Source organism: Tupaia chinensis, unplaced genomic scaffold, assembly GCF_000334495.1.
Source record: "Tupaia chinensis unplaced genomic scaffold, TupChi_1.0 Scaffold143642_1, whole genome shotgun sequence".
Classification (NCBI taxonomy): domain Eukaryota; kingdom Metazoa; phylum Chordata; class Mammalia; order Scandentia; family Tupaiidae; genus Tupaia; species Tupaia belangeri.
The window spans coordinates 396,252-409,116 of record NW_006203490.1 but is presented as its reverse complement, the minus strand read 5'-3'; the positions used below and the strand labels follow the sequence as shown (position 1 = coordinate 409,116).

The 12,865-nt window shown below is 37.7% G+C and overlaps 1 protein-coding gene across 2 annotated transcripts in view; it reads right to left on the bottom strand.

The window, feature by feature from the left end:
• The window catches only part of ARB2A (ARB2 cotranscriptional regulator A), a 473,507-nt gene that overhangs the window by 74,199 nt on the left and 386,443 nt on the right, over nt 1-12,865 (bottom strand). The window lies entirely within an intron of this gene.

The following is a 12,865-nucleotide window of genomic DNA, read 5'->3' as shown; positions in this document are numbered from 1 at the left end:
CCTACACATAAACATGTGCGTTTTTTTGTTTACAAAAATGCATAATTCATAATGCATGATAATGAAAAGATGACTATATTTCAGTACAAATACATTTTGAAAAAGATAATATACTGAGGGTTCTCGTTCTGGCAATCAGTTAACTCTCCTACTGGTAACAATAATAAACTATGGAAAAATATAAAATATAGCTGTTTGATGGCATTGGAGAGCAACCAAAAGCAAGCAGAATTGGAGGAAATCAAACTTTCAAAGAAGGTATCTACCCAAGTTCATCTAAGAGAACTTGCCTTTCCACATGTACAGAGTGGCTAGAATCCAAGCAGAGGTTGCAGTTTAATTGGCTTAAGTTTGGGAATGCCAGAACATCTGGAAACCAGGAGGGGAAATTCCTCACACAAAAGAGTCAACCATAAAGAAGAATAACTTTAAATCAGTGCATAAATTCATCTCAAATTGTGGGTTGAATTCTGAACTGTGTCTGTACTGGGAAGACTCCAAGGAACTGGTAGAAAGCGACAGCTGGAGAACTGAAGAAGTGATTAGAGACCTAAGTTTCTGCCCTCCACAGGAGAGACAGTTTAGAGTTTGAATCTTGTTAATTAAAGAGGCTTGATAAACACCTTGGGTTTTCCACTGAAACCAAAAGGGCTACTTGTTAGGAGTAAACATAATGTCCCAGGTCTAAGGGTTCACGCTAGAACTAAGGGCAAAACTGACCATGACAAGGTATAAAATCAAGCCTGAACATATTCAATGTCACCAGCCATTTATTTATTTATTTATTTATTTTAGAGATATTTTTGCTATAAGGTACATGCACTCACTGGAGAGACAGACTGAAAGTGAGAAATCACCCCCTTGGGGGATGGCCACACCACATTCCCTTCTCTTCTATTCTCTTCTTGGGATCTTGGGCATGCACATATATGTGCCTGTCATAAATTTTGAGCTGACAGGTCTGGGCCTCAAACCATGGTCAATTACATGGGAGTCCAGCAACGTAACCATTAGGCAATCTGCTGGTCCCACCAGCCAGTATCCCAGCACCGTACCCATTAGGCATTCTGCTGGCCCCCCCAGCCAGTAATTTAAATGCTCACTAGAACAAAAACTAAAATGCTTCAGAAGAGTATGACAGAATCCAGAGACTCAACAACTTACCGACCTCAATGTTCAACATAGAGGTATGCAAAGAAATATCTGTGATCTGCAGTCAAGAGGGGACAAAAAGAAAACTAGACTTGAAGATTACCCAGACGGAATTAGCAAACAAAGGCTTTAAAACAACTATTATAAATATGTTCAAGGACTCGAAGAAATGACAATAATGAACAAAAGATAGAGTATTTTAAAAGACAAAGTGATACTTATAAAAAAGGATAGTCTAGAACTATAAAGTTCCATAAATGCAAGAGAAATGTACTGGATGGACTAGGGAATGCCAAAGAAAGTCTCAGTTTACTTAAAAATAGATCAATGGGTGGGGCCAGCAGGTGGCATGGTGGTTAAGGTGGCTGGAATCCCACATGGCTGACCATGGTTTGAGTCCTAGACCTGGTAGCTTGCTTTCTCACTTTCCTTCTCTCTCTTTGTCTCTCTCTGGTCAAATTCAAAATAAAATAAAGTAAAATAAAATAAATGAATAAAATTTATTAAAAAAATAGATCAATGGGAATCATCTAAGCTAAAAAAGAGAGAAACAAGATTTTAAAAAATTAATAGCGTGGGAACCAGCAGTTAGCGTAATGGCTATGTCGCTGGACTCCCACGTAGTCGACCGCGGTTCGTGTCCCGGACCCGGTGGCTTAAAACTCACGCCGGGCGCGTGTGCGTGCGTGCCCAAGATCCCGAGAGGAGAATGGAGGAGAAGGGATTGCGGCGTGACCATCCCCCCTGGGGGGTGATTTCTCGCTTTCTGTCTCTATGTCTCTCTCTATCTGTCTGGCGAGCGCACGCGCCCTACAGTGAAAATCTCTCAAAAAAAAAAAATTAATAGCGTGAATGGCCTGTGAGACAATATGAAGCTATCTAACTTATGTGTAATAGAAGTCCTAAAAGTATAAGAAAGTGAGAATAGGGCAGAAACAAATATTTGAGGAAATTATACCCTTCAGTTCCAAATTTGGTGAAAAATATAAACTTATAAATCAAAGCTCTGCAAATAAAATGCAGAATAGGATAAATACAAAGAAAACTACAAGGCATATCATAGTAAAACCATGAAAATCAAAGATAAACAATCTTGAAAGCAGCCAGAAAAAAAAAAGGTACATCACATTTTTGCATAGAAATATATGTCATGATTTTTCCCACGACCCAATACAATACAGCAATGAATGATGAAGATGACATGTGACTTCTCATTGGGAACAATGAAGGCCAGAAGATATTGAAATGATAACATCAAAATACCAAGATTAAAAAAACAAACTTGGGCCAGCAGGTGGTGAGGTGGTTATAGCACTGGACTCCCACATGGTCAACCATGGTTTGAGTCCAGGACCCAGCAGCTTGAAAATCATGCCTGGCACATGTGTTTATGCATACATGCCCAAAGTCCCAAGAGGAGAACGAAGGAGAAGGGATTACAACATGGCCCTGTGCCTGAGGGGGTGATTTCTCACTCTCTGACTGTCTGTGTCTCTCTGGTGAGCACAGGCACCCTCTAGAAAAAAATCTCTCTTAAAAAAAAAAAAAAAAGAAAATTCATTCACCTAAAGATTATATTTTTTTTAAGCCAGAGAAAAATGACTTAAAAATTAAGAAAAAAAATATCAAGAAAATTTCTTCTTTGAAGCAGACATCTTAGAGACATGGGCAGCTTTGCCTAAGATTGCAGATCAAGAATTCTCTGCCCTTGTGAAAACTTTGTTTTTTCTTTGTTGTCCTAATTTCTTAATGTCTTAATTCTTTCCTTTTTCAGGAAAATCCATAGGACCATAATCAGTGGTTGGCTTTAGGTCAAGCTTATGTCCTAAAACAAAACCAGAGCAATTGCCGGGCATATGGGCTGATTCAGAAAAGATCAGAAAACGATTTCACTGATGCCAATGCCTCTCTATTTCCAATGAAAGTCTCTCTAAAACCTCAAAGAAAGAGTATCTTGATATTCTTCAAAAGAGCTAGTTCACACTAAGGAAAGATTTCATAGGGTTCCTGGAGGTTCACTCTCGGCGGTAATAGGATACTAGTTGTATAAAATTTCTAGGATAGCCACAAACTGAAAACATTTTCAGATTTTGTAGCCAATCGGTTTTCTCAGGGTTTCAGATAGGTAGAAGTTGCTCTCCAAAAGGTGGATAATTAACAAACAAGTTTAACAAGAACACAAAATATGCAGCTTTAGATCTCTTTTTTGTTTAAATTAGGGACTTATGTTTGATACTGAATAAAACTGAATGTTGTACTTTATCTAATTACACACACACACACACACACACACACACACAAAACCCAAATAGGTGATGCTCTCACGATAATTAACAAACAAGTTTAACAAGAACACAAAATATGCAGCTTTAGATCTCTTTTTTGTTTAAATTAGGGACTAGAAAACACAAACACAAAAAGGTGAATGTTGTACTTTATCTAATTACACACACACACACACACACACACACACACAAAACCCAAATAGGTGATGCTCTCACACAGTGACAGTTCATTTGTAGACATCCTAAATGGTGGATGAAAGGCTTGGGTTTTTCAAGGATTTTAAATATATTTCTTGTATTGAGTAGAAGGCCTCCAGGTTATTATGACTTGTATTACTGGACTAACAACCATCGGAGCTATGGTCCTTAATCATCATGACACCCTGAACAAGGACTATGACCAACTAGACCCAAATATTGTAAAATTGCCTATATCGTCTGAATCTTGACCTGTTTCATTTGGTTCTGTTGAATTCAGAGGAACTCTAAGGAGAACAGTTTGAGTTTTGGCTACTATCCACTTGATACCCCATGGTGCACACTATATCCTCTCAATGCTTAAATGTTTTTGTAAGAGTCATCCATCAAACATTAAAATGTCTTGGGACCAGCAGTTAGTGTAATGGCTGTGTCGCTGGACTCCCACGTAGTCGACCACGGTTTGAGTCCCGGACCTGGTGGCTTACACTCACGACGAGCGCGTGTGCGTGTGTGCCCAAGATCCCGAGAGGAGAATGGAGGAGAAGGGATTGCGGCATGGCCATCCCTCCTGGAGGTGATTTCTCGCTTTCTGTCTCTTAGTCTCTCTCTGTCTGTCTGGCTAGTGCACGCGCCCTATAGTAAAAACCTCTCAGAAAACAAAACAAAACAAAACAAAACAAAACAAAACAAAAACCAAACAAACAAAACATTAAAATGTCTTGCTTTGGGGCCAGCAGGTGGCATGATAGTTAAGGTGTTGTGCTCAAGCATGGCTGACCACAATATGAGTCCTGGACCTTGTAGTTTGCTTTCTTACTTTCCCCCTCTCTCTCTGGTCAAATTAAAAATGAATAAAATAGGGACCAGCAGGTGGCGTGGTGGTTAAGGTGCTGGACACTCCCACATGGCCGACCGGGGTTTGAGTCCTGGACCTGGTGGCTTGCTTTCTCACTTTCTCTCTCTCACTTTCACCCTCTGTCTCTCTCTGATCAAATTAAAAAAAAAATCAATGAATGAATGAATAAAAAATAAAATAGTTATTTAAAAAAATGAATAAAATAAATAATTATTAAAAAAAGGTCTTCATTCAACCACATGAAACATTTAAAAAAAGTATTCAACTGAAAAAAATTAAGGAAAAATAAAGAATTTTCAGGTAAAAAAAACTGAATTTGTTGCAAATAACCTATACTACAAGAAAGGACAAGAGAGATTATTTTTTTAAAAAATAATAATTTATTTAATTATATTTGTTTATTTTAAATTTGCTATAGGGCATGTGTGTTCACCAGAGTGAATGAGAGAGAGTGAAAAAGCAAGTCACCAGGTCTGGGACTTGAACTATGGTCAGTCATGTGGGGGTCCAGTGCTTTAACCACCATGCCACCTGCGGTCCCAAAAGAGAGTCTTTAGGTTGAAGAGAAATGACACTAGATGAAATTTGAATCTTTACAAAGCACTGAAAGTGACACATAGTGGAGTAAAAATAAAGACAATTGTCATTGAGGCTGGCAGTGGCATGGTGGTTAAGGTTGCTGGACTCTCACATGACTCACTGCGGTTTGAGTCTTGAACCTGGTGGCTTGCCTTCTCACTCCTCCCGCTCCCACTCTGTCCCTCTATAGTCAAATTAAGGCAAACAAACAAACAAATAAATAAAATTAGATGAAATAATTATTTAAAAAAGACTATTACTGTCTGCTAATTTATTTTAAAAATATGACAGAATTTGTATTTAAAATATACAAGGAAATTAAAAAATGTATTTATATTTGTTTATTTATTATTATTTACAAGTTTGTTATAGGGCATGTGTACTCAACAGAGAGAGAGAGAGAGAGAGAGAGAGGAATTAAGCCACCAGGTCCAGGACTTGAACCATGGTTGATCATGTAGAAGTCCAGCATCTTAATTACCACACTACCTGCTGGCCCTACAAGGGAATTTTAATGCAAAAATTATAACAATGTATTTTGTGGGTTTAATGTATATGAATATAAACAACTGACAACAATAAAGTACAGAAGGATAAATGGAATTATACTGTTGTAAGCTTCTTACATTTTATATGAAATTATACAATATTAATCTTTATTTATTTGTTTGTTTGCAATAGGGTGTATGCACTTGCCAGAGAGAGTGAGCGAGAGAGAGAGTAAGGGAAATAACACCCCCGTCCCAGGGAGGTAGCCATGCTGCAATCCCTTCTCCACCATTCTCCTCTTGGGATCTTGGCAAATGCATGAATATGTGTCTGACATGTTTCTCAAGTTGCTGTGTCCAGGACTCAAACCCATGCAGTTGACTATATGGGATCCAGCTGCCTTAACCTTCATGCCACTTCCTGGCCCTATAATATTTACTCTAAGTAGTCAATGATAAGATATGGATGCACAGACTAATCAAAATCCCTAGTGCAATTATTAAAAAACAGTACAAAGGGCTAGCCTATTGTGTAGTGGTTAAGTTAGCTGGAGCCCATATGGCCGACTGCACAGTTCAAGTCCTGGATTCAGCAGCTTGAGAAACATGCTGGTCATCTGTGCATGCATGTGTGCCCAAAATGCCAAAAGAAAAGAGAAATGGAAGGGAAGGAATTGGCAGTATGACCATTCCCTGTTGTGGGGGGGTGCAGCAGGGGGCGCTTTCTCACCACTCCCCCCATCTCTCTCTGGGGAGTGCAAGCTCCCACTGGAAAAACTAAAAAGCAAAAACAAAAACTATTTCAAAGTCCTGAAAGTCAAAGCTAAAATTATTTCAGAGAAATGACAATAAAATAGATAATTTTTTTTTCCTGAAAAGAGTACAGAAAAGGAGAAAAAAAAAATAAAAAAACTTGACTGGACAATAGAAACCAAATAGCATACTGGTAGGATAAACACAACCATGTCAATAATTACATGAAATTGAAATGAACTAGTGAGGAGCTGGCGGGTGGTGCAGTAGTTAAGGACACTGGACTTGGTGGCTTGCTTTCACACTCCCCACCCCGACTCTGTTCCTCTCTGGTCAAATTAAAAATAAATAAGTAAATAAATAAAATTAAATAATTCTTAAAAAAAACACAAATCTAGTGATGTCAAGTGAAACTAAAATGGAAAAGACTACAACACCAAAAGGTTGGTAAAGAAATGGAGCAACTCAACCAAAATCCTCTTATATTACTCACAGGAAGTATAAAATGTCCAATAATTTTGGAAAATTATTTGGCAGTTTTTAATAAAATGGAACACATATATACACCCCATGACTCAGCACTCCCACTACTAGCTATGATCCAATAAACAGTAAAACAAATGTGTACAAAAAGGTGTTTATGAAAATGTTCATGAAACTTTTATTTTATATAGCCCAAATGTCCATCAACAAGAGATGAACAAACAAATTGTGATATAATCATACATGAATACTACTTAGTAATCATAAAGAATGAACTAATGATACCTGTAACCGCTTGGAAGAATCTTGAAAACATTATGCTAGCTGAAAGAAGCCATATACAAGAGTATATGCTGTTTATGCCATTTTTGTGAAACTGAAGAACAAGCAAAAAAAAAAAATCCATGGAGATAGAAATTAAAATGGAGGTAGTGGAGTAGGATGAGAAGGTGAATGGGCTATAAAATTTAGCAAAAGAATATGTCTACCAGGACCAGTAGATGGTATAATGGTTAGATCACTGGTCTCCCATATAGTTGACTGCAGTTCAAGTCCCAGACTGGTGGTTTAAAACTCATGCTGGGCACATGTGCCTTCATGTCCAAAATCCCAAGAGTGGAAGGGAGGAGAAGAGATTGCAGCATGGGCATGGGGGTGATTTTTAGTATTCTGTCTCTCTCTGTCATTCTGGTGAGTGCATGTACCCTACTGCAAAAATATCTCTGGAAAAAGAACAAAAGAATAAGTCTAACATAATTGGATGGAGTTTGATAACTCTCCCTTTAAAATAGAGACTTGTTGGGACCAGCAGATGGTGTAGTGGTTGTGTCACTGGACTCCCAAGTAGTTGACTGTGGTTTTAGGTTCGAACCTGGTAGCTTAAAACTCATGCCAAGTGCCTGTGTGTGTGTGTGTGTGCCCCAAATCCTGAGAGGAGACTGAGGAGAAGAGATTATGGGCATGTCCATCCTCCCTGGGGTGTGTGTGTGGGGGTGATTTCTCACTTTCTGTCTCTCTAGCGAGTACATGTGCCCTACAGCAAAAATCTCTATTAAAAAAAAGAAAAGATAGACTTGTCTACTAATTTGCAGGGCCCAATCTAAAATCAGTGCTAACAAGATTATAAAATCACTTTATTTGCTTATAAAATGATAACATTCTAATCATTAATAGTTGGTGACTCTTCAAGTAAAGAATTTGTCATAACAATATGGTGTTATAGTCAACATTTAGAAGTAACATAGATAGTTGTACTCATGAACTTGTCAATGATAGACAGGATAAGAGCACTTCATCACTCAAGGATTGGCAAGGCTTCCAGAGAATGGTGAAAATTATAGTCCCAAAAGGACAGTCCAGTAAAAATTCATCAACCCTTTTTATTATATAGACTACTAATATGAGTCATTACATCCCAAGGCAGCAGAACTAATGGGCATGTAATAATAATTTAAACTCTATGACATTTAACAAGATATATGACAATGAACTAACAAAAACAGCCAATGAACCTACCATTTTCCAATAATAAAAGGAGACAATACAGTTTTTCTAAATCTAGTTTATGCAAAAAGTACTTGAAGTTCAAATACAATTTGGTACTAAACCATCCTCATTCAAAGAAGTTTTAAGTAACCCAAATAGCTGTAGGATCCTGGTGTGGCGGGGCTAAGCTAGTTAATCTTCAGCTTTCTCCTGGTTTTTATAAAAGAACATGGAAAGAGATATTTCTTACTATCCAAGTTTAAATGCTTGCCTTGGTTTAAAACAGTGATTTATACTAATTTTTAACACTCAGAATAATAATTTCCAGTAATATAAAATCTATTAGGGTAATATTTCTCAGATGAAAAAATGAACTTGATTTCTGTCACCTTTTATTATGTTAGCTGCTATTAGAGTTGTGAGAACATTATATTGGAGAATGCTTAGGAAACTACTTGAACAAATTTAGCAAAATTATTAAGGCAACTGTATGTTTCCAACAGTTTTATATATAGTTTATGATGAGGATGGTGCTCTTTGTGGACAGTGAGATGGCAGAATGATTACCACATTAACTGGTTAACTTATTAATCAACTGCTTCTAAAGTTTATTCCACAGAACTCTGGCTTTGCGAGATGTCAACAGCTGTTTATTCAAGGTTCTGTGTCAAAATTTTGGAAACTCCTTGCTGCAGTTTTTCGGAGGCTTCAATGTGCTAATGTGCACTGCAGTTCGCAGAGTTGACAATTTCAACATGTTCATCTTCCAAATGTATGTGACCAATGACTTTCCCTTGGGACACTTTTCTGGACTTTTATTTTTATTTATTTGTTTAAATAATTATTTTTAATTTAAATTTATTTATTTATTTATTTTTAAATTTTAATTTGACCAGAGAGAGAAAAAGTGAGAGTGAGAGTGAGGGAGAGTGAGAAAGCAAGTGCCAGGTCCAGGACTCAAACTGTGGTCGGCCATGTGGAAGTCTAGCACCCTTAACCACCACGCCACTTGCTGGCCCCTCTGGACTTTTATTTTACAAGACACATTTTGGAAAATTTTAGTCTAGAAGTGTCACACTCATGGACTAGCATTGTAGCAGGGTGAAAAAAAAATACCCAAACACAGTGAGAAACAGCAAATAACTGCTTGGGTCACATTTCTCAGTGCTAGTTTTCTTAAATGTACAATGGTTTTTACTACCTTAAACCTTGTATAAATTCTTTAATCTCTCTTTCTCTGTTTTTATTTTTTTAAGATTTTTGCCTTAGGGCATGTGTGCTAGCCAGAGAAAGAGAGAGAAAGTAAGAAAGCAGCCCCCAGGGGAATGGCCATACCACAATCCCTTCCTCTCCAATCTCTTATTGGGATTTTTGGGCATGCACACACATGTGCCAGTGTGAGTTTTAAGTCACTGGTCTTAGGACTTGAACTGTGGTCAACTATATGGAAATCCAGTGACATAACCATTATGCTGGTCCCAGTAATGACCTTCTTCAAATGCTTAATGGCATTTAGTTTTCCAGGTGGCTACCAGAAGAGAGGTTATGGTGACCTTAGGTTTGTGTTAAGAGTTGAAATTTTAAAAACGTCTTTTATCGTGAGGCCCATGTCCTTTCTACCTTCATTTTCTTGTCACTAATATCATAGTACATCATAATGGAGAACACCATAGAAAAATTAATTATTTTTAATTAATTATTTTTCTATAACCTTTCTTAATTCAGCTTGAAACATCTTCCTTTTTTTGTATCCACATTTTCTTTCTCAACATATCACAAGATACTACTTTAGAATGCCTAGCTGTAGGAACATCATAGAAGAAAATGCATTTTTTCTCTCTTTGGTATCATTATATTTTTATGACTGTCTTCATTCCTTTTTGTATACTTCTGTTTTTCCAAACTGATTACAGATTTTGACTATCTATTGAATTATTAATGCCTATTTGTCTATGAAATGATTTGAAAACATTCTTGGAATAAGACCTCTTCATCTTTTCCTTTACCAAATACTACCGTGACGTCGGAGAAATTTTGGTCATCACTACTTCGTAGTTTAAAAAATTTCCATTTAGAAATTATTGATTAGTTTTCTGACTGAATCTGAGAACCGTTTTTCTTTCTTATCCCTGTAGCCTTCTGTTGCCAAAAGACACTCCTTCCTCACGGACACGTTAGTCACAGCTTCAGATTCACGGTTCTATCACCTCCCCGACTACCTCTCATGTCTGGTTCCTCTTAAAAAGATCTCCGTGTAGCTGTCGTGTAGTGGGAAGCACACTGGACTTAACAGGCACGACCCCTGGACGAGACATCTAGTTCTTTTTTTTTGGGGGGGGTTTGGTTTTTTATCCATAGGGAGCGTGCGCTTGCCAGACAGACAGAGACACAGAGAGACAGAAAGCGAGAACTCACCCCCCAGGGGGGATGGCCACACTGGAATCCCTTCTCCTCCATTCTCCTCTTGGGGTTTTGGGCTCGCACGCACACGTGCCCGGCGTGTTTTAAGCCACTGGGTCTGGGACGTGAACCGCTGTCGACTACGTGGGAGTCCAGTGACATAGCCATTACGCTAACTGCTGGTCCCGAGACATCAAGTTCAACACTTGCTGGCTTTATGCTTCTGTGCACATCACCTTGCTGAGCTTCCATTTCTTCATGTATAAAATTGAGATAATAATAATTCCACATCTTGTTTTTGAGGACCATGAGATGATATATGTGAAACGTCTTCCATACATTGTAAAGCGTCCTCCAAATGGAAATATTAATTGCCAGTTTCAGATATATAAGGTTTTTTGGTTCTTTATACCCTGAATACATTATCTGTAAGAGATTGCTTTTTTAGTTAATAATATCATTTGCATTTGAAACTGGCTTGAACCAATTTACAAGACAGCTTTACAGTTAAAATATACTAGCAACAGAAATCTCTATGCTTTTCTTCATATCCATCCATCTCCTTCACTTTGTCCTCTATTCAGTGCCCCTATCTTCAAGTATTTCAGTCCTAACTTATGTCACCTTAAATTTTTTTCTATTTAGGGCCTATAGTGGGCATTTGTGATGTTTTTCCCCCATTGTCCAGCATCTAAGTCCTCTACTATGGCTCAGGGAACACTGCAGTTGGTGACTGGTGGTGGCACACAGGGGGGACGTTCCATCTTGTAACACCAGTTAGTAATGAACAGCAGAAGAGTAAGAAATTTGGTTGATTAGTGTATTTTCATCACTTCGTGTGTAGAAAACAACCAACAGTGATGTTATATTGCTCTGCAGTACAAATGGGGCACATGGCTTTCAAGCAGTTGAATGAAGGGCAGGAGCAACAGCACCACCTGACAGCTTCAAGGCATGAAAAAGAATGGAGAGGCCACACGTGACGCCCTTAACTAAAGGGGAATCAGCACTCTGCTTCCTCACTTCCTGCTCCAGTTGCTATTCATTCCATTAAATGTTTGTCATGACACTAATATGTGAAATTATTTGTTTGTTTGGCTATTTAATCACTTGTATCTTGTTTCATATATTTATCGTCCTCTCCTCTGAGGTCTGTTGCTGTTTCCTTCCCAATGCCTAGAATGGTGCCTTGCACGTAGCAGGCATGCAGTTAACATTTGTTGATGGGCTGACTGGTAAAGTCTTCTGAAATAGTGGAATGGGTAAACGTGGAACTGAATTAATAACGAGGCCCACCCAGGCATGGTGGCTCAAGCAGGTGGGTACCACTGCGTGATGGTGGCTAAAATCATTGGAGAAATCTGGGTTTGGTTTACAGCCCAAGCTGAAGAGACTGGCCATAAGGGCATGTGCCTACGATACTAGCTGACTGGGTGACTGAAGCAGACAGGATTAAGATGTGCCAAGACCCTGTCAAATTACCTTTCTCCCTCGCACTCTCTTCTCTCATAAAAAAAAAAAAAATTAAAAATGAATTACAGATACTTTCTCAGAGAAGTACTTAACATCAAATGTTATGTTTTCCAGAGGAAAGAATAAACTATTATGAAAAAAATAAAAAATTCAAAATTCCTTAAATGCTTTTCAAAAAATGTAGGTGCTAAGTTCTAAATACTAAAAATGACAAGATAATGCACATTTTTGCTTCTAACCTGCTGATAAGCCTGTTATTCTCAGTAACCCAATCATTTGAGTGAAATGATCATAAAAAAATATGATTGTTAAAAGCTTCTGGAAATACAGGAAACATAATTTAAACTGTGTATTTGGCTAAAAACTGAATTCAGCACTACTTTCTGCCTTTTGTATTAATAAAATTCTCACTAAGAAGAGCTAGTTCTATTCCATAGAAATAATTTCATGTATTCATGTATTATTCACATTTATTTTGGAAAAGTATAGTAAAAGGAAGAAACGAGACACTGTTCATTATTTTGATTTTTCACATACCTTCACATTTAAATAGATTTCTAAAAGAAACAAACACAAATGTAACACTACACAGCTTTCCTTTGTTTCTCCAAGATAGAACAATACTACCTACAACACAATATGGCAGAATTTTGAAATTTCTTCAGGACACAGCTTTAGGCTCTTGCACTAACATTGATGTGTAAATATAT